This window comes from Lissotriton vulgaris, chromosome 6 (genome assembly GCF_964263255.1).
Source record: "Lissotriton vulgaris chromosome 6, aLisVul1.2, whole genome shotgun sequence".
Classification (NCBI taxonomy): domain Eukaryota; kingdom Metazoa; phylum Chordata; class Amphibia; order Caudata; family Salamandridae; genus Lissotriton; species Lissotriton vulgaris.
The window spans coordinates 397,874,275-397,895,603 of NC_141694.1; the positions used below are offsets into that span (position 1 = coordinate 397,874,275).

The 21,329-nt window shown below is 45.1% G+C and overlaps 1 protein-coding gene, 1 non-coding gene and 1 pseudogene across 2 annotated transcripts in view; all 3 read right to left on the bottom strand.

The window, feature by feature from the left end:
- CSMD1 (CUB and Sushi multiple domains 1) overlaps nt 1–21,329 on the bottom strand; it is a 3,932,590-nt gene that overhangs the window by 2,169,722 nt on the left and 1,741,539 nt on the right. The gene's annotated exons all lie outside the window — the stretch shown is intronic.
- LOC147707376 (5S ribosomal RNA) lies at nt 20,378–20,494 on the bottom strand (annotated as a pseudogene).
- LOC147707377 (U6 spliceosomal RNA) lies at nt 20,736–20,842 on the bottom strand. The gene has a single exon (XR_015296931.1). It is a non-coding gene; the product is annotated as a U6 spliceosomal RNA (small nuclear RNA).

Genomic DNA, 21,329 nt, shown 5'->3' on the forward strand with positions numbered 1-21,329 from the left:
AAGAACGGAACGCCCCTTCATATGCCTTCCTCGTCCTGGGTGCTAAACTCTCTCCCACGAGGTTACGAAGTTCGGGGCACCGAGAGACCAGAGAGCTTCGGGAAAGGGTGCCGCCACCTGGTCCGCTGTGGGCAGAAAACCCCAGAAGGCCTGCATACGAAAACGAGAAAGCGCATCAGCCGCCTGGTTCTTCACCCCCGGCACATGTCTTGCCCTAAATAGCACATTCAATTGCATACACAGTAATACAATTTCCTTGAGCAATCTCAGAATCCATTTGCATCGTGCTGCCTGGCTATTGATACACTCAACCACGGTCATGTTATCAGACCAGAATACCACAGAGTGATCTCTGAACCCTTCGGGCCAAGTTCTCAGGGCGACCAGAATGGGGAAAAGTTCCAGAAAAGCAATGTTACTTGTCAGTCCACTATCATGCCACCATGACGGCCATTTTTGTGCCGACCACTGAGTGCCGAATATGGCACCAAAACCAATGCTCCCTGCCGAATCTGTCCACAGCCCCAGCTCCTCAGAGGACACCGCCGGTTTGTTCCAGACTATTCGACCATTGAAATCCGCCAGAAATGCCAACCAAATGCGCATGTCCTGGCGAACCTCTGCCGAGAGCCTCGTGCGATGATGACCCTCCTTCAGGCCGACCATGGCTTGAGCGATCGAGCGGGAAAAGGGGCGGGCCATCGGTATTACTCTCAGGGCAAAATTCAACTGTCCCACCAATTGTTGTAATTGATGCAGCTTAACCTTAGACTCACTTATACACGTTTGCAGGCATGCCCTGAATCTTAACACTTTGTCTCCTGGTAAACGAAAACAACCTTCTTCAGAGTCGAGCTCGATCCCCAGAAACTCGAGGCAAGTCGAGGGACCCACAGTCTTACCTGGTGCCAATGGCACGCCAAACTGATTCATCAAGACACAAAATTCAGTCAAAGCTTGTCCACATTCCGGATCCCCGGCTGCCCCCAGAAACAAAAAATCATCGAGATAATGCATAACATGTTGAAACCCCGTCTTCTTTGTGAAGACCCATTGCAGGAAACAACTGAACTTTTCAAAATAGGCACAAGATATAGAGCACCCCATTGGCATACACCTATCCATGTAATAGTGACCCTGAAACATGAAACCAAGGAGACGCTGGTCGTCTGGATGTACCGGGAGCAACCGGAACGCTGACTCGATATCAGATTTTGCCATCAGCGCACCGGGCCCCAGGCGATTCAATATGGCTACGGCCTCATCGAAGGATGCGTACCGCACCGAACACACTTCCGGGTCTATCGCATCGTTTACGGAAAGACCACGTGGGGCTGATAAATTATGTATCAGCCGAAACTCACCCGGGTCCTTCTTGGGGACCACCCCTAAAGGGGAACAAACAAAGTCAGCAACTGGTGGCACCTTAAATGGACCGGCGACTCGACCTCGAGTAACCTCTTTCACGATCTTTTCCTGTACCACGGTCGTATGTTGCAAGACCGATATTTGGTTTTTACATTTCGCTATACCCTGAAACTCCCCCACTGGGATGCGGAAACCATATGAAAACCCGTTCCGCAACACCCCAGCGGAAGCGTGATCCGGGTATTCGCTGAGCCAGGGAATCACTGCCATGGTATCAATCGGAGTAGGTAAAGGCGCCCCTCGGACTATATCAGACCTGTTTGGCGCCTCCTCTACCCCCGTTATCACCCGTTTTGGCTCTGCACATGGACTCAGGATGGGATGATTGCCCACACCCACCACATTCGTGCCTAAATTTGCATGACCCCTGGGGCCTCGTACATTTACCCCTGTTAAAGTTCCAACAAATCCCCCTTTTACCTGCGTTGCCGATCGGCCTCGAGTGGTTGTCGTTACTCGTACTCGATCGAAAGGGCGTCCCAGCATATTGGCGGGAGGATTCACCCACGCTACTCCCTACCAATGGCAACTTCAACATACCAGTATCTTCCATTTTGGACCAAGACACAGAATCATAACAATCCCAAGTTAAGTTTTTATCATGTTCTTTCGCTTTTCTGAAAATATTATCGTAACAGAACCATTGATTGCCCTCGTGTGATACAGAATACCCCATGATCCGTGACTGATAAATCGGCAATTCGGACTGCAATTCGGGCCTACGTTCACCCATGATGGATGTAAAAATCCCCCACGCTCTGCCCCAAGTGCCAATGTTTTCATTTACCTTAAAGGCGGCCATCTTTGCGCGCCAAACACTCGGATGCATGAGCTCCTTCTGGCTCTTAACATGCTCCATCTCATAATGATCGGTAAGCAACGAGAAGATGTTTATATACTCCTCTGCCCATATCTTCTCTTTAATTGCCCGAGGGACATGTTGACCCAACTTTTCCCTTCGTGAGGGTGCAGACTCATCCCTCGCAATCGGCAATGGCCACTTACCTGAACCGGAAGCTGTATCTGCGACTGGACCTGTCCCAAGTGGCTTCTCTACTGCCGCAGCCGGCGATGGTGCCTTCGCCGCTTCCCTTGTTTCACGCAGTTGCTTCATCAACACCCGCGTGTCGTCAGCCGTGGCGCCCTTGCTACCTTTACCCAACCACGCTGCTAACTGTGCTGCCAGCTCGGGCGGCATATCCTCCCCGGACACGGGGGTGACCACCACGGGAATCGGATTCCCCTCTTCCGGCACCTGAGTTGGTTCTTCGAGTGGGGTACAGGGAACCGGGATGTCTCCCCCAGCTGCTCCCCTTCTGGGCCTCTTGCCTTTCCCTCCCGGAGCTGCTCCTGCCAAAGGACGTTTCGGTCCCCCTTCCTCGTCTTTATCTGCCATTCGCCTCTTTAGCTCGGTCACCTCTTTCATAAGAACACGCAGCATCTGGTCGGTAGTCATTCGCTTTCCCGCTTTCTTGGGCATTCTCCAACAGAGTATCTGTAAAACAAACAAGAAAGATTACAACGCTCAAAATTGGCTCTTCGTTCCGTCTCGAGCTCACGTGCAGCGAGGAGGTGCAGCTTCAGAGCACAGGAACAAGAGGATGCTTTCTTGGCTTGTTGCTCCTTTTATCCGTCTTCAGGGCGGGCGTAAACCCGCCCCTGCCTGCCCCAAGGGCGTGGCCGGCCGCGTCAGTGTCTAGGCCAGCCCACTCCAGGGCGGGAAAAAGGCGCGCCCCGGCTACGCCGCTTCGGGCATACCAGCCGAGACTCGCCTCCCGCCCAAGATGGCTTCCCGGGGGGATCGTGGTACTCCGCCATACGTTCGGGGGGACCGAATGGTCGCCCCTTTCCATATGTCTAAAAACAAGAACATAAGCTCAGGTTTTCACAGGGTGAGCAGGTCACTTAGGAAGTGAAGGATGAGTAGTATAGTCACCTGCAGGCAAAACAAAAAGCCACTAGGGTGACATTGAGACAGACATCAGTTTATGTTATTGGATGAGAAAATCATTTGAGAACTCAACCAACCAAACACAGGTCCCCGCAAAACGCTTGAAGCTGTAGATGTCAGTGGCATAAAATGTAAGGTGCCGAGGAAAGCACAAACATGAAACAAATCTGTGTTTTGAGCTATTTGGATGAACCTCCTATTGTAAAGGCCGAATTTCGATATGTGCCCTGGTTAGAAAAAAACCCTTATGAGGATAAGTCTTCATCTGTGTCACTGAATCGTTCAATCATAAAAATGGTTTGGTGCTCCTGCTGGCTCTTTTCACCCCATGAAATCGGTCAGTGTCAGCCCAGTTTGAGCCTCTTCTAGGTCATGACAGGCAGTAAACAGAACCAGCAGCATGAGACAGTGCACTCAGCGACCCTGTGCTGGATGGCTGCGAGTGGGCAATCCCTACGGGGAACAAACATGCTTTAGTGTGAGTTTGCAGTGAAGGCCTGGCCTGCTACATGGTTTTTATGGGATTACCTTTGTTTGCTCCAGAGGTAAAATATTCACGTATTAAAGAAAAGATCAGAAAAATACAAAGTGTTTGCCTCAGAGCTCATGTAAAAGTTTAAATGTATGTCACTATGGGGCTATATTGTATGATCAGTTTTGGAGAAATCAACCACACACGCCTAAATGATGAGCTGACTATAACGTGATATTTTCAATTAAATCTGTCGAGCTCTAACTCTAGTGTTGCTTGACAGAATCACTGCACAGAAAGGACCATGGTGTTAGAGAGTGGCAGGCTGCCTAACATTAAAAAAAACTGTTTGATTCTAGAAAATGCTGAAAAGGAAATTCCCATATTTCCTGTCCTACAGGGGAGTCATGGTCAACAAACTTGATCTTGTCAAATATAGCCTGATCAAAAGATTGACAGATTTGTGGATTGTCTTTGATTAGGACTAATTTATTTGCAAAATTACTTATAAAGCGGCAAATTGACCTCACTAGACACATTCTTGCAGTAGTAGGGTAAAAAAGCAAGTTCAAACCTAAAGACTGCCAAAAGGGTGTAAGTGCTCAACTTGAGTGTAAATGCGAACATACATAAATAAACATTAAACAATAGCTAGTAATTTAAAATATCAGTCCATTGCTGTTCAATAAACATCAATATTGTTTTCCTATGCAATCGATTGCCTTTTAAAGCAATCACTATGGAGGTTCAATGAAATGTCCCATCGGAGGCTGAGTTTTTTGTTGCAAGGGCACAATTATCTCTCGACTGTCCTCTGGTTCATAATGTTAGTCCAGATCCTTCTCTTGATGTTTGACTATGCAGTTCAACGCTTGTAGTTTTTTCCAGGACCAGGACAAGAGTGTGTCTGTGTTTGAAACATATGAAGCCAATAATGAGAACAGAAAAAAGTGGCAGTTACACAATTCATAAAGTTGATTGTGCTGGGACCCCACTGTGATCATGGTGTAATTATGGTACAGGTATGGCACTTGCTCTGTCTTATAATATGTCTGCACCCGATGCTTGGAATCATCACGTTTTTTGGGATTATTAAGAGCAAGGAAGTTTGCAGGTTTACAGAGCACTCTCTTGGAAATCAATGTAAAATAACGAAAAAAGTATCCCCTTGTTTTCAGAGGCAGTTCGGGTCACATTGATGGGTTCAATCTGTTTCTCATTGAACTCTAGGGGTTATTTGCTGATTGCTATGCTGGATATCATCGCTTGTGGAAGTGGTCATCATGTTTTAGTTTTGATTGTAGGTGAAGTTCAGAATATGTCACATGGCTTGGTTCCATCCTTGTCACCACCTTGACATAGCTGATCATCTTTAAAATGCATCTTCTGGATTACTCTGATAACAATTGCTGACTAAATTTATTTTTTCATGCATTTTTTGTAATTTTAAAGTAGTATCAATTCAATTCAAGAATACTTTATTTGGATTGCAAAAAATCCATGAAAGTCGCACATTACATAAAAATACATTTTTTAAATAATTACGCAATTTCCATAAAATAGTTAAAAACTGCAATTGTTTTTCAAGTATTAGTGTAAACAATCAAAGTCGGTTATTAAAGTGCGTTCCGATTAACTAAAGTGCTATTGCAAGGGAGGCATTTAGGCACATGAGCATTTCAGGGAGATTCCATAGATTTCCGTGCATAAAAGATGACTTTCAAAAATGAGCTTGCACGAAAAATCAGTTCGTCATTTTCTAATTTTAAAAGCATAAGATATGATTGAGTCAGGGAAACTGGTCTTTGTTTTTTTAAAATATGGAACTAAAAACCACTTGATATATTTCATAAAGAATTTGCAATGAAAAAAGAAATGTAAGTCATTTTGTCTGCTATGTCCATCGCAAGGGCAGGGGCGTAACTCATTTCCAGAATTCATCGTGCTGTGGCCCATTGGAAAACAGAGTGAATATTTTATAATTCCAGCTCTTAGACGATATAGTAACGACAACGACGAATTTTAAAGTAGTATCGTTTTTGCTGCTGCTAATTAACACAAATTCCAGACTTTTCACGAATAATGCATTTCCATTCAATGTTTCAATCAGTTCCTTTCTCAAGCGGCATATTATAGTTTATAACAGTATTTGATCATATATCATGGTTAGAATGGGCATTCTAAAACAGGAGTGAGATTTATGTAAATCAGACACTCCCATTCCAGTGGGGTACTGACATGGCAAATTGACTGACACTGACCATGGATTTAGTTTTAGTACTTTTATTCAATTTAAAAAAAAATAAGAAAGAGAATAATGGACTTAACGTTTGTGTGCAACAAATACATTAGAAAAAAGGCAGAAAAAAGTTAAATGTATTATGGGCGATTTTGCTTTCTGTTTATCAAAGGAAAGGAGGGCTGCATGTCACACTATGTCACTGAAACCAAGCTGTACCCGGCTGATGAGCTCATAAGTAGTGCAAAACCAGTCCTGGATTGCTTGTGTTCTATTTCAGTGAGGACCTGGCTTGGTAATTCGAGCTGGACTGTGCCAACTAGAGCAGCATCAAGATGGACTTAATTATAGTTGGATCCAAACTGAGGTGGCATGGATCGGGATGCGGCCACAGTGATTATCAGTGGCTGAGATTAATTCTAGCATTCGATCCATCACTGTTTTGTATAATTATTGTGTCATCCTAAGTGAGACGGGTATGCTAAGAAGCTGGTCCCGTGCACACTGTGTCACTGAAACTAAGCTGTACCTGGCTGATGAGTCTATAACTAGGGTGAAATTGGTCCTGGGTTGTTTGTGTTCTGAGAAAACCTCGCTTGGCAGTTCGGGCTGGACTGTTTTCATTGGAGCAGGATCACAACTGATTTGTTTATAGATAGGTCCAAACTGAGGTGGCATGGGGTGCAAAATATAGATGGATTCTGATGTGGCGTGAATGAATACCAGTGGCTGAGAATAATTAAAGCATTCCATCTATCACTGTTTTGTGTGCTTAATGGTAGGGTGGTGCTATGGATTTTTGGTTAAGATATTCAGTACAAAATATCGGGGGAAAGAGATATCGGATATAGAATATTGTGATTCATAAATGTTGTGGTGCAAACATATTGCTGTCAAGAAAGTCCTTTTTTAGGCTAGTAATTTCATTTTTTATACTATTGTTTTCAATGTCATTTTCAGTAATATGGATGTATATAATAATGTTTAAGTTATGTTAAAGTGTTTGAATTCATATATACATTTTATGAGTTTGTATTGTTTGCATATTTGTTGTTATTTAAACATAGTTTGTAATTTGAATTGATTTAGATTTTTTTATTTAAATTTTAATAGTAATTTATATTGTTGTAGGGGTAGCTGGGTTTGTAGGGGAATAGGGAGGAAATTTAATTACCTAATAATTAATTAATCATTTTTAAAGAATTATTTGACCGATATGTAATGTATATATTTCTGATTTACTTTATATATTTTATGTGGAGGTTGCTGGGTTTGGAAGTGATAGCTTAGGAAGGTAATTACGTAATAAGTAATTAACAAGGACTCATTTTTAATTATTTTTTAAATGATTATGATGTTATATATTTTAGTTATAGTTTAGGTGTGGGCTGCTTGGTCTATAGGGGTATCGAGTCGGGAGTTAATTAAGTCATAAATAATTAACAATGTATTTTAAATTGTTCACTAGTTAATTGATTTTCAATTTTGTAAAGTTTATTTAAGATGTGGGCTGCTATGTTTGCAGGTGTATAGGATGGGAAGTTAAGTGATATTTTGTTATTTTGACAACATTTTAAAAATAAAATATTTTTTTTAAATCATAAATATGCATTAAAATATTAAATATGCACTTTTAATTGGCAAGGAAAGTAATCCCTGGTGAAGTGGTTCACATGGAGATTACGCAGCTGAAATCGCATGGAAATAATGTAATCTCCTGGAATATTGCGGGACTGGGCACTACGATGACAGATTGTAATTGGGTCAGCTAGATTAAGCAGTTTCAGATCATTTGTCTGCAGGAGACCTGGTCAGTGAACTGTGACTGTTTTCTTGAGGGGTATAAAGCTTTTTATGTCCCTGCGATAGCATCTAGCAGAGGTAGACCTAAGGGGGGCATGGTAACGTTTATTTCGGTGGCACTCTCTTGTAAAATACGTAGAGTCTTAACAGATAACTCGGGTATCATTGGCCTAGTACTAAGTGGAGATAACTGTCTGGTTGGTCTGGTGAATTTTTACAATGCAGTTAACCCTTGTTCAGCTCCTAGCTCTATATTAGCACTAAATGTATTTATTAGTACTTCGATGAAGGAATGTCTCCAAAATCTCAGGATAATGGGTGATTTCAATGTTCATCCATGCGGGGACCCCCTGTTTAAAAATCTCTCAGATTTGTATTGCGAACGTATGGAGGGATTGCATCTGGAACACACATCGGAGGGGGAAGCCTTCAATGACCTATTGACCAACTTGGATTTATCACCAACAATGGCATTGAAGGATCCTTTTAAGCGCTTTGAGATTCCCACCTTCAAGGGTCATGGGAAGGGTACCTTCATTGACTATGTTTTGCTTTCTGTATCAATGCAGACTTTTGTGGATTCTTTCATCATTGAACACAGTGATTTCAGTGAACACTACCCATTGACGGTACTTCTGAGGGGTCTTTGGTGGCCAAGGAAGGTTGGAATTGTACCACTGGTAGGTTGAGCACTACTGACGGCAGAAGATGCCTGAAGTGGTCTATGATCTCCCCAGACCGGTTGTATAAAGACATTGAGGATCACTGTACTGAGGAAATTGCAAAATGTACTTAAGAAGGGCCGGAACCACGTCAGGTCCAAAGTGCTTTCCAAAGTTTTTCAGATAAGGTGTCTCAGTTGATTTCAGCTCTGATGGGATCCCGCCAGATTTATATAAGTCTGATCCCAGTTTTTGGGCACCAGTATTAGAATCGGTCTTTAACGCAGCTGCTAAAATGGGCTGCCCACAGTCATGGGGGGTATCAACGATTGTCCCAGTTTTTAAGAAGAGGGACAAGGGTAGCCCTCTTTGTTATAGACCCATTTCAATAATTTATTCTATGGTCAAAATAGTGGGTGGAATTCTACTGCAGAGGCTTTCTAACTGGGCGCTGGAAAACAGCATTATGTCGATCTCCCAGTACGGCTTCTGCAGTGGACGCTCTACCGTCACACAGTGCCTTAACCTCTTTCTAATATTAAGCAAGTACACTGTTGCCCAAAAGGGTACTGTCCACCTTGCCTTCATGGATTTGTCCTCAGCTTTCGACTGTGTTAACAGGGGAAAGCTGTGGCAGTCCATGAGGGACAAGGGTGTTGACAGTGGGATTGTCAACTTTCTTGTTGATTTACACAATAATACTAGTGCTAATGTTAGGTACTCTCAAAAGTTATGTGTATCTGATAATTTTAACATTGGGAAGGGAGTGCGTAAAGGCTGCATCCTTGCCCCTTTTCTTTTTAACTTTTATATTAATGAACTAGACAGCGTATTGCAGAATGTAAAGGATGACTGTCCTAGAGTCGGCAGGCGTGGTATTCCTGTTCTTTTATATGCAGACGATGCAGTTTTAATCTCTAGAACAGAGAGAGGTCTACAAGCTTTATTATATGCTTTTAATAATTTTATGACGGATAGGGACCTCTTGGTCAACAATTCTAAATCCTTTGTTATGCAAGTTGGCCAACATCCAAGAAGGAACTTCTTATTTAAAATAGATAATGTAGCAATCCCCATCTCGAAGACATTCACATATCTTGGGGTCTCTTTTGACTCCAAACTTAGCTGGGGCCCACACCTTGACAAAAAGAAAAAGGAATTGGTAAGGGTGAATGCTACTATTTTTAACTTTGCATCAAAACTGGGGAAAAAACCTAACAATGCCATTCTGAAACTTTATAATGCAAAATCAGTGGCAACTGCCGTTTATGGCAGTGAAATATGGGGTTATGTGGCCGGTGAGCAACTACAGATTGCTGAAAATTCTTTTATGAAACGCCTTTTGTGTGTCCCAGCAGGCACATCTAATTTTGTAGTGCACGAAGAGCTAGGGTCGCAATATCTTTGTGATATTTTTTCACTACGCCCGCTGACTTGCTGTTTAAAATTGTGGTTGAATCAAGATATTCCATTGACCCACCTGATTATGAGAGATTACTTGTCTCAAGATAAGGCAATGGGTACAACCTGGTTAGAATACTTGAAATCAAACTTTTCTAAGCTTGGCCGCCTGGATTTGTTTGAGCACCCGAATGGGATTGTGAAGGGTGATGTGGATGCAGTTAAGCGAGCCTTCTTTTTCGACAGAAAGCTTAAAAGGGAAGGTGAGGAGCTCCTGAAACCAAGTGTAAGAAGATTTGTTATGTTAAAAACAGGTGATTTGATGGAGCCCTATTTCATGGGATCACTGTCTTCTCATGAGATGTTTCTGCTAATGAGGTTCACATTAAATATTTTCCATCACTTGCTGTTTAGACCTAAAAATGATGCTTTTATTAAACCTGCAGCTCCCTGTGGCTGCGACGGTGTGTCTCCACAGGATATGCTGCATTTTATATTTTTATATAAATTTTATGAATACCCCTGCAAACGCTATCTGGTAGATCTTTTAAAGAAACACAATTTTAACCAGATCAGACTAGCATTATTGTATCTGCAACTTTTGCACAGTGACAGTATTCTTCAAGTTAATGAATTTTTAAAACTGTCTATCAAGTTGAGAAATTGTTTGGACCAATGATGGTATCTTTGTTAATTTGACTATCTTTACTAATGAATTTGATATGTATGAAATTTGCTGCACCCTGCATTTTTGTACTATCTACTCAGGTTTTATAATTACTGTGTGTCTCAATATTTTTTACATTGTTTATACTGTAAATGCACTTTTATGGTTTGAATCAAAACCGAATAAAGCCTTTTTGATGATGATGATAATAGGCAATTATTTAATTGATCATTAATTATGTATAACGTTTAAATTAAATAAATATATATATAATTAATATTACTTAATGTTCATTTTTAGAGTTAATCTTTTTATCTAAATTAATGAGACTATTCAAGTATGTAATATGTTTGAAGTAAAGTACCTTCCCTACTGTTGCTGTTTTGGAGCTGAAATAATAAATGTAACCCCTCTAACGACTAAGACTTTCCCTACTGTTCCATAAACTGGAGTGCAAGTTGTATATCTAATACTCCTGGTCTCCAATATACTTAATACTTTTCCTATTAGTGATTATATATATATATTCTTTATTTTTTTTATTTTTATATTTGTTTGCATTTGTACTTAATCAAAAAGTATATTATTTTTCATAATTATGCTTTTTCCTGTTTGAATATTTCATATTTTATTTTTAAGGTCATTTGATTATTTCCAATTGGATTTTTAAAATTTGTTAAGGTTTATTTAAATATATATATATATATATATACATATATATATATATATATATATATATATATATATATATATATATATATATATATATATATATATATATATATATATATATTACCTACTGGCTATCGCCAGTAGGTATATATAGTTAGGATTTTTTCCCTATGGGATTTTTGAAAATTCTATGTCTAATAACTTTGGCGTTTGTGGACGGAATCGGCTGAAGTTTTCAGGAAAATGGCACATTTTGTTTCTGAGCAGCCCCTGAAAATTTGGTGGGGTTTCGTCAAGGGGGGGCCGAGAAAAAAGGGGGGTCCCAAAATGCGTTTTTCCCATTCATTTTTCCATAGGGCGGTTGGACTCACTTTTAGCTCGAACGGCTGAATGGATTTGCACGAAACTTGGCAAAATTGTAGGGACTGTTAGCCCGATGTGCCTTTGCTAGGTCTCAATATATGTGCTCCAGTAGTTTTTGAGAAATTAACGTTCAAAACAAGATATATATCTGTAACAGCGCTCCGGGCAGCGATCCGGTCCGCTTACTTTTCGCGAAACGGAACTTTGCGCGCAGAAAGCTGATTGGCTCTCCGGTGTCTGTCAACATTCTAAACAGTCCGGAGCGGCCGCCATCTTATCTCTTGGTAGGATCGAGAGAGAAGAAGAGGTGAAAAACGAAGGGGGAATTTAATGAAAGGGGGCAAGGTATACCCCTCTTGACCCCCTAGGATTGTTGTTGGGGTTATTAAAGGGTCCCGTGGGGAAAATAAAAAAAAAATGATTTTTCACGGTAGAAGCGCTTCACGGGCCGCAAACTGGTAGCGAAACGGGAATTCGCCATTTTGTGCTTCGTTTTAATTGTTTAGAGACAAAAATTATCGCCGCACATCGGCCACAATGCATGAATATCGCTGAAAAGTCAGCGATATTCATGCATTATCCAGCAAATGCTCTTAGCCATGTTATCCACCTTCCATTGGATAACAGAAAGCTGATTGGCTCTCCGGTGTCTGTCAACATTCTAAACAGTCCAGAGCGGCCGCCATCTTATCTCTCGGTAGGATCGAGAGAGAAGAAGAGGTGAAAAACAAAGGGGGAATTTATTGAAAGGGGGCAAGGTATACCCCTCTTGACCCCCTAGGATTGTTGTTGGGGTTATTAAAGGGTCCCATGGGGAAAATAAAAAAAAAATGATTTTTCACGGTAGAAGCGCTTCACGGGCCGCGAACTGGGCCGCAAACTGGTAGCGAAACGGGAATTCGCCATTTTGTGCTTCGTTTTAATTGTTTAGAGACAAAAATTATCGCCGCACATCGGCCACAATGCATGAATATCGCTGAAAAGTCAGCGATATTCATGCATTATCCAGCAAATGCTCTTAGCCATGTTATCCACCTTCCATTGGATAACATGGCTAAAAACTGCTCTGTGCGTGAGCTTTTTTTTTTTTTTTTTGCTGCGTGACGTTTGTTAACGTTCGATTCGATGGAAATCAGGAAGTGTTGACCACCATTTTGTCACTGCGAGTAAATATTTTGTTATAAATGAATCCTTATTGATAAACATTGTCTGCGCCATCTTGCGTTTTTGTCCAATGCCACAATTTTGTCGTGCACAGCAGCCATTTTAGATGCCTTGACCAGGGCCACTCTCTGCACGCCGCCGATCCTCAGCATGGCTCCCCACCCTCGCAAGCATCTCCCCCACGCACTGGTCACCCCCGCTGTTTCTCTCATGCATGGGCCATATACTTCCCCCCATCTGCGCTGCTCTTCTCTGAGAATCACACCCTGTGCCCGCCCGACACCTCCCTTTCACCCTATTCACTACCGCACCCTCTGACACTCCTCTTCCTCTGTGTCCGATTGTCCAGGCCGGACCTAGGCTATCACCTAGCCCTGCGGATGTAGTTTATGGCCCCAGCTGTAGAGTATCCAGACATGCCAACCCTCCCGATTCAGGCGTGAGACTACTGATTTCAGTGCTAGTCTCCCGCCTCCCGATTCCTGCAAGCAAAAACCCGGGGGCATATTACCAACAACTAGCGATAATTTTTGTCTCTAACTTGTTTAGAGACAAAAATTATCGCCGCACATCGGCGAATTTTATCGCACATAAACCTTGCTATTAGCAAGGTTTATCGCAAATGCGATAAAAAACGGCCGCAATGCATGAATATCGTTGAAAAGTCAGCGATATTCATGCATTATCCAGCAAATGCTCTTAGCCATGTTATCCACTTCCCATTGGATAACATGGCTAAAACTGCTCAGGGCAGGTGTTAGCTTTTGGAGATAATCGCGCTTAGCGCGAATATCTCCAAAAGTTGGTAATAGGAGATAGCGATGGTTAGGGACTGTTTCCTGTCGCTAAAATCTTGGCACGCCCACTTTGCATGTCATTAGTGATAAATATCACTGATATGCAAAGCGGGGCCCAAGATGGTCGCTATCACCTTTTAGCTGTCACTAACTGGTGTTAGCGACAGCTTGGTAATAGGGAGATAATTTTATCTCTTTTTTTTTTTGGCTTTTAAAGCCCAAAAAGCGGAAATAAACCCCCTTGATAATATGCCCCATGATTTCTCTGGGGTTTCAGCTGACAGGGCTTGGTATTGTGTTACGTGCTAATTCTTCCAGGAAACATCAGAGGGTCGATGCAGGGGTTCTAGAAGGGGTGATAAACCATTTAAGCCTCATGAACAAGCGCATGGTCTTTTAAAGATTTGTGAAGTACTCGGGGCGGCGGTGTGTGTGTGCCCTCTTTCAGGAGCGGGCGGGGGGGGGGGGGCACTGCCAGCAACTTGCCAGGCCAGGCAGTGTTCAACACGTGCATCACCCTTTCTCTGCCTGCTATTGCTCTCCATGCTTCGGAAAGGTAAGAAAAAGAACGTGCATTTGAGTTTGAAATGTCCGATCTTGTAGCAGTACACTTGCAAAGCCCACACATGACAATAACCCGATTCAAGGCCCCATTCACTCGATTTTTTAAACATATATAGCACTCCAACAAAGTTAGATTTTAAAACTTTATTAACATTTAACTATAATGAACGGAACAAAAACTGTAAAAACATTTAAACATTTTTCACCCAAAAAAGCAACAATGGTCAGAAGCTGTCTTTTGTGCGAATAGTCCCAAGGCAGCACAACGTGCAGAGTTCTGGACGGCACCCAGGTGATGTCGCCTGGGTGCCGCACTGGTTTTGGGATCCTACAATGCTGCTCCGAAAATTGGCGTGGGGCGTCCCGGGTGGGGCGGGGGGAGGCCTCGTCAGTAGCGGTCTGTTGTGCGAATAGTCCCAAGGCAGCAGAACGCGCTGAGATGTTGATGGCACCCAGGTGATGTCCAGTAAACTGCCGCACTGGTTTTGATATCCTACAATGCTGCTCCGAAAATTTGCGTGCGGCGGCCCGGGGGGGGGGGGGGGGGACGTGGGGAAGGCGGCGTGAACGGGCCTCCCCAGGTGGCGGCCATCCAGCTGAGTTGCGCCCGCTCTTGCGGCTACAGCGTCTCGCTCACCATGTTGTTGAGTTGCTCCCACTCTTGCAGTGCAGCGATAGGCGCCTGCCACATGACTCTTAAAATGGCGGACGGCTCTTCGGTTTTGGGCCTGGTCCACTGAAATGGCCCTGGGACACCTTGGAACTCGGACGCTTGCCTGCTAGGGCTTGGGCTCCATTCTCGAAAAGTGTCCCCTCAGCCGTGAAGATTCTACAAAAGTCTTGGGGGCCCCCGACTCCCGCAGGCTTCCGGTGGGGAGCGGCTGCCATGATTGCTCGCGGAATGACCACGACGGAGCCACGAGATGGTGGTGCTCTCATGCTGACGCCAGCTTCAGTCTGAATGATCCAGAAACAAGGTGGGGCTTTCATCGTTTGGGAAAAAAAAATGTTCTAAACCAATGAAAAGTGTTATTTTTAGGTCATATGACCAAGCCTTCCATCTTTAGGAAACCAAAAGTAAAATTATCCAATGAAAAGTTTTATAAACAAGTCACATGACCTGTTATGCGGCATAGGGCTACAAAAAGCGTAGAAATCCGTTGGCACCGAGGTGGTGTCCAGCAAATTGCCGCACTGGTGTGGCCATCCTACAATGCTGCGCGGAAAGACGGCGTGTCCAGCTGAGTTGCGGTCACTCTTGCGGTACAGTGAGTCGAACGCGCCGAGATCCGGATGGCACCGAGGTTGTGTCCAGCAATTTGCCGCACTGGTGTGGCCATCCTACAATGCTGCGCCGAAAGTCGGCGTGGGGTGCCCCGTTGGCTTATGAGGTGATGTCAGTAGTGGACCGATGTGTGAATAGGTCGGAACCAGCACAAGGCGCCAAGATCCGAATGGCAAGTCCTGGATGTTGAGTGCCTCAGTTGAGATTTCTGAGCAGTGCTTGTAAGACTGTCTGAAGCTTATTTGCACCTGCTGCAGCTTCACTATTGCCCTGGTGTGGCCAAAGGTCGCACATGACATAGGCGGCCGGCTCCCGAGGTCCGGCGGAACTTTTTTCCTTTTCATTTCTGCTTCTTTTCCTACAATCCGTTTCATCTGAAGACACGACCAGGTCCCTGAATGTGTGCAGGGGGACGCTATTGATTGAATGAAAATGGCGGCTTGACACAAAGCTGACTCAAGCGTTGCTGTTGATGCTATACAGACAAAAATTGGTTTTCAGTTTGTACATTCTTCAGGATTTTTTTTTCTATCCAAGTCTGATTGAGAGTTTGTAGAAAAATGGCTTCAGATTTTCCACATACTACTCTTCAACATTCTTCCTAAATGTAACAATGTGAAACTCACTAGGAGAACGGCTGTTTCTGTTTCCTTTCAAAATGCTGCCAACAATATTTTCTGAATGGAAGACACCATCTTGTAGCATAAAGGGTCGAAAGGGGTTCTGGTCTGGCCGATGGTTGGTGGAGACATTTTGACTATATCTTGGACCTGCCCGGCCTCGCACAAAATGGCGCCGGTATAAATGGGACTCGTAACTCCTTGCCCGCAAATGTATATCTAGAAAATGTTATTGTAAGTGGCCCTGTCGTATTTTAATTACAAAATGTACGTCCACCGATTCCGCAACTGTTAGACACCTTTGTTCTTGCAACCTAATGGCCCGCTCGTTACGTTCCTCTACAGTGTAAATGTCTCCTCATCATATACGATTTCTGTTTGCTCCGTGGCCGGCCCACGTGGTTATAGGCCCGTATTTGTATACTGACATTTTCACAATAAAGGTTTTTAAAACAAAACACGGTAGTAGTATTTACATTGGTAAAGTTTTTACTTTTAGTCACTGTTTTCGAATCAGTAAAAGGCAAGTGAAATAAAGCAGTCTAATTACATGACGGATAAAAGGTATAATATGTAGGAACGCAGTAAAGATAAATGGTCAAGGGCAGTTGTGTTTTTCATTTCTGCAACATAAAGTGATCGATAAGAATCTGATAATCAGGCGTATCGGCGACTAAGACAGCAGGCCGAGTCTCTTTTACTCAACGGCTCCGTCATGGAACGAAGAAACGCCCTTTTTCTCGAAAAAGGAATATATTTTACTTGCAGGACAGTTGTAAATTTTCCGGGAAAGTACATTAGCCTGGAATATTATAACATATATGTTTTAAAAAAAATAATGTTCGAAAACAATAAAAAGCGTAATTTTTAGGTCATATGACCAAGCTTTTCATCATTAAAATAACAAAAGCAAAATGAACCAATGAAAAGTTTTATTAACAAGTCACATGACCTGTTATGCTTACGTTACGCGCTGCGCGCCGCGCCTCGGATCACTTCCGGGTGCGCTAACGCGGCGTGTCATATAACGCATTACGCGACAACGTAGGTCAAGAATATTGTCAAAATGTCTCCACCAACCAGCGTTCGGAACACAACCCCTTTCAGCAGTCCAAAAAGTTCTGTTAAATGACAACAGAGGGGACAGGCAAGAAGAACCATCAGTCAAAGAGGGGAGGGCAAGTTCTTCTCTTCCGGGTCATGTTGGGGCGCTACCGGAACTGATCGAATTGGTAGTCTACAGTGTTTCTGGATGTTTCAGACTAAAGCTGGCGTCAGCATGAGAGCACTACCATCTCGTAGCTCCGTCGTGGCCATTCCACGAGCAATCATGGCAGCCGCTCCCCACCAGAAGCCTGCTGGAGTCGGAGGCCCCCAAGACTTTTGTAGAATCTTCACGGCTGAGGGGACGCTTTCGAGAATGGGACCCAAGCCCTATCAGGGAAGCGTCCGAGTTCAAAGGTGTCCCAGGGCCATTTTAGAGGACCAGGCCCAAAACCGAAGAGCCGGCCGCCATTTTGAGAGTCCTGTGGCAGCCGCCTATCGCTGCACCGCAAGAGCGGGAGCAACTCAACTACATGATGAGCGAGACGCTGTAGTCGCAAGAGCGGGCGGTAAACAGCAGAATGGCGGAAGAGGCACAGTGTAGCAAAAGCGGGCGGAATGGCAACTGAAACGGTAAAGGGGCGCCCCACTACAGCGTGTCTTCAGGTCAAACGGATTGTGGGACAAGGTCCAGAATTGAAGAGTCATCAAAAGGCAAAAAGTTCCGCCGGACCCCGGGAGCCGGCCGCTTATGTCGGGGGCGATCTCAGGCTACACCAGTGCTATAAGACTTGGGGAGGGTGTCGGAGCCAAGCGTCTTCTCCGAGTCCATGGCCATCACACCGCCCCTCAGGGGCCTCCGTCAAGCTGTTTAGGAAGGTAACATATCACATTGTTTTCTAATGCAGTCAGGTCCACAAACGACACTCACTTACTTTGAGAATAGTGAAGCTGCAGTAGGTGGAAATAAGCTTCAGACAGTGTTACAAGCACTGCTCAGAACTCTTAACTATGGCACCCAACATCCAGAACTTATGCCATTTGAGAATGGCAGGGACATTGAAGCAACTCAGGGACCAAAACCATTAACGTACTTTCACGTATGAAAAACTTACTTGGGGAGGGGGCAGGAGCGAAGCGCCCCCTCCCAGTCCGCGCCACCACACCGTATGTTGAAAATCTGAAGCCATCGTTCTACAAAGTCAACCAACCTTGGATTGAAAAATCTAGAAAAATGTACAAACTGAAAACCAGTTTTGGTCTGCATAGCATCAGTAGCAACGCTTGCTATCAGAGTGCATGAGTTTCATGCTCGATCGATTGAGCTAGCCGGATCGGGCAATAAAAAGTATAAAAAAGTTATGTAAATAGTTATTTAATAAAATGTTTTACCCTGTTTCTTTGCTGGTGTGTTGTCTATATTTTTAATATTTGCATAGGGTTTGTCGTTATTTTGGGCGGGGTGGGTGACGGAGTCGAGCTGTCTTGCAGCCCTCATGGTGTGGAGCTCAGTTCATCTCACTATTTTCGTATTTCTCATGAAGGGTTGTTCCTAATATTTCTATTTTAGCGAGGTCAAAAAGAGATCCAATTAGTGGCCTACTGATTTTGCTCGATTACTTTTATTTTTTTACACGATTTTTCACTATCTGCAAAGACTAAACAGAGTATTGCGACTTTGTGCTTGTTTGTAAATAGAGAATGATCCAAAGAGAACCAATTCTAAAACAGTAAATGCTTGGATAACAATCAATCAAATGGAGAGACAAGCAGGCACGACAGATTACAACGGGGGCAAAGGCCTGCGTTAACTACCGTTCACTATCTGCAAAGAGAGAGTACTACTAAGAGAAAAGAGGGGAGGGGGGGGCAGCGTTCAAAGCACATCAGCGTGCATAAATACGAAAATGTTTTTATCTATCACGTACTTGACATTTTAAAGCTTTTCATATTTGCTATTAAAAAACCAATGAAATTCACAGAAAAAACCATAGGTTATAGTGGATATATAGTTAGGAATGCCCCGGTTACTTACCGGTAATCTTCATTACTCCGAGTATAGTCTTCCTCGCCACATGATTTACATAGTGAGCTTTAGCTCCACAACAGAACCCTCCAAAGCAAAAAGAAACCACCTCCCACCCCCTCCCAACATGGCCGACCAGTCCCACCTGACCTCTATAAGAGGCGGGCCGGCCCAACCAATCAGCCTGATCTACCAAGCAAACAATGAAGCCGATAGCCAGACAGGGAGGGGGGGAGGGAGCTCATGTGGCGAGGAAGACTATACTCGGAGTAATGAAGATTACCGGTAAGTAACCGGGGCATTACCTCCTCGTAAGTCTTCCTCGCCACATGATTTACATAGTGAGCAAATACCCAAGCCAACAAGGCTTCATTGACCACCATAACCACAACACCACATGGTGATGCAGATAAACCAACCCCAGGTTGATGTAAACAACTGAAAAGAAAACAGGGACCACAGGAAACCTGAAATCAAGACCTCCAGGAAAAGGAGGCCAACCAGGAGTCGCAGCTCCAGCACTCAGAACGGCCCCAGCGAAGTCCCCCCGGGACTGCTAGAGACCCACGTACCAGGCGGGTGATGACCACGCCGAAGTCAGACCAATACTCCACAGAGGAGACACCCACTAAGGGGGCCCAGGGAACAGAGCCACACCTCGCAGACCGACCCTGGGCCCCCGCCGGATCCACCGAACCCAGCGAAGCGTAGGGAAGGATGCCAGCCTGTGTAAGCCCGCGAACCAAGGAGGAACAAGGGCTAGCGGCCCGAACGAAACGGGCCCAAAAGGCATAACACAGGTCATCCCACCGGGAAAGGAAAAACGTGCGGCTAAGAGAAGCCAAAACAGCACGCCGAACAACCAGCCCGGACAAGGGAGGAACCACGTTGGTCGGAAAAAGCGGTAAAGATACCACCTGAGTCCGAGGCCCCAGGGAAGGGACCCCGGGAAGGACACGGGGGACATGCCGGAGGAGCAACCCCGTCCGGCAAAACCCGCAAGAAGGGCGGGGAGCGGAGGAACGACCCCCGCACGCCCATCCGCCCAGCAGACACCATCGCCACCAGGGAACCTGACAGGCGAGGAACCGCAACCGAGGGCCGGGTCCCAAAAGGGCGGGCCCCGAAGAGCTCGTAGAACGAGAGAGGGAGTATGCAAGTGTATTGCGATGTGCATAGCGCACGTATCGCCCAAAGGCAACAAGGTGCGTGCCTTGGGAACCCGACCTGGTATTCCCCTGTGAGATATCCCATCCAGGTACTAACCAGGCCCGACCCTGCTTAACTTCTGAGATCGGACGAGATCAGGTGCATTCAGGGTGGTATGGCCGTAGGCTGCAGGATACAAGGTGAGAGTCAGGCATCCCGCCGCAAGGGGCCCAAGTGGAGAATAAGCAAGCATCTGCCCAGAGTTGCAGAGTGTGAACCCGTGAGACGAGTAGGCACCGGCATGAGAATTCTCGAGTCCATGGAAGTATTTAAGCCCAAGACCCACCGAGGCGGGGAATCGAACCCAGGTCCAGGACCAATCTCAGTTACCGGGACTGCCGCCTCCAACCCCTGAGCCACACTGCTCCACCAACATGGAACGCTCCACGAATTTGCGGGACCTCCTTGCGCCGGAGCCGTGGCAATCCTCTCTGTATCTTTCCAAATCATGTATACGTGCCGCCGGAGCGAGCACTGGAACAACCGCGGGAACCCAGCAGCAAAGGCCTCCTCCGCTCCAGAACCAGGCCTGCACAAGGAGGCAGGCCAGCCGACAAGAGCCGGCTCAACACCGGCGCCGAGAGCGGGGGACCCAATCACTGTACGGGAAGATCCGGGATCGGCCAGGTGGCTCGAATCGCCAGCTCGGCCAAGGAGAGGGAACCCGGTGCGGAGGATCCCGCCGGGAGCCAAAAACAGGAATGCCCCAGGACATGCGTGGCAACCACGCGCGGGTGCCAGGCACATCACCCCAAAACAAGTCCATACGCAGCCGGGTCGAGCACCCAGGAGCACCCCGGCCCTGCCCAAGCGAATCCAGCCGAGGACCCGCGAAATCAGAGGGCACGGGGGAAACGCGGACATCAGACCGAAAGGCCACGCGAAAGACTGGGCAATAGGGACCCGGATGGAGGAGCAGAACCCGGGCAGGAGGGCCGAGTCCCCCTCCCAGAACCTATCCA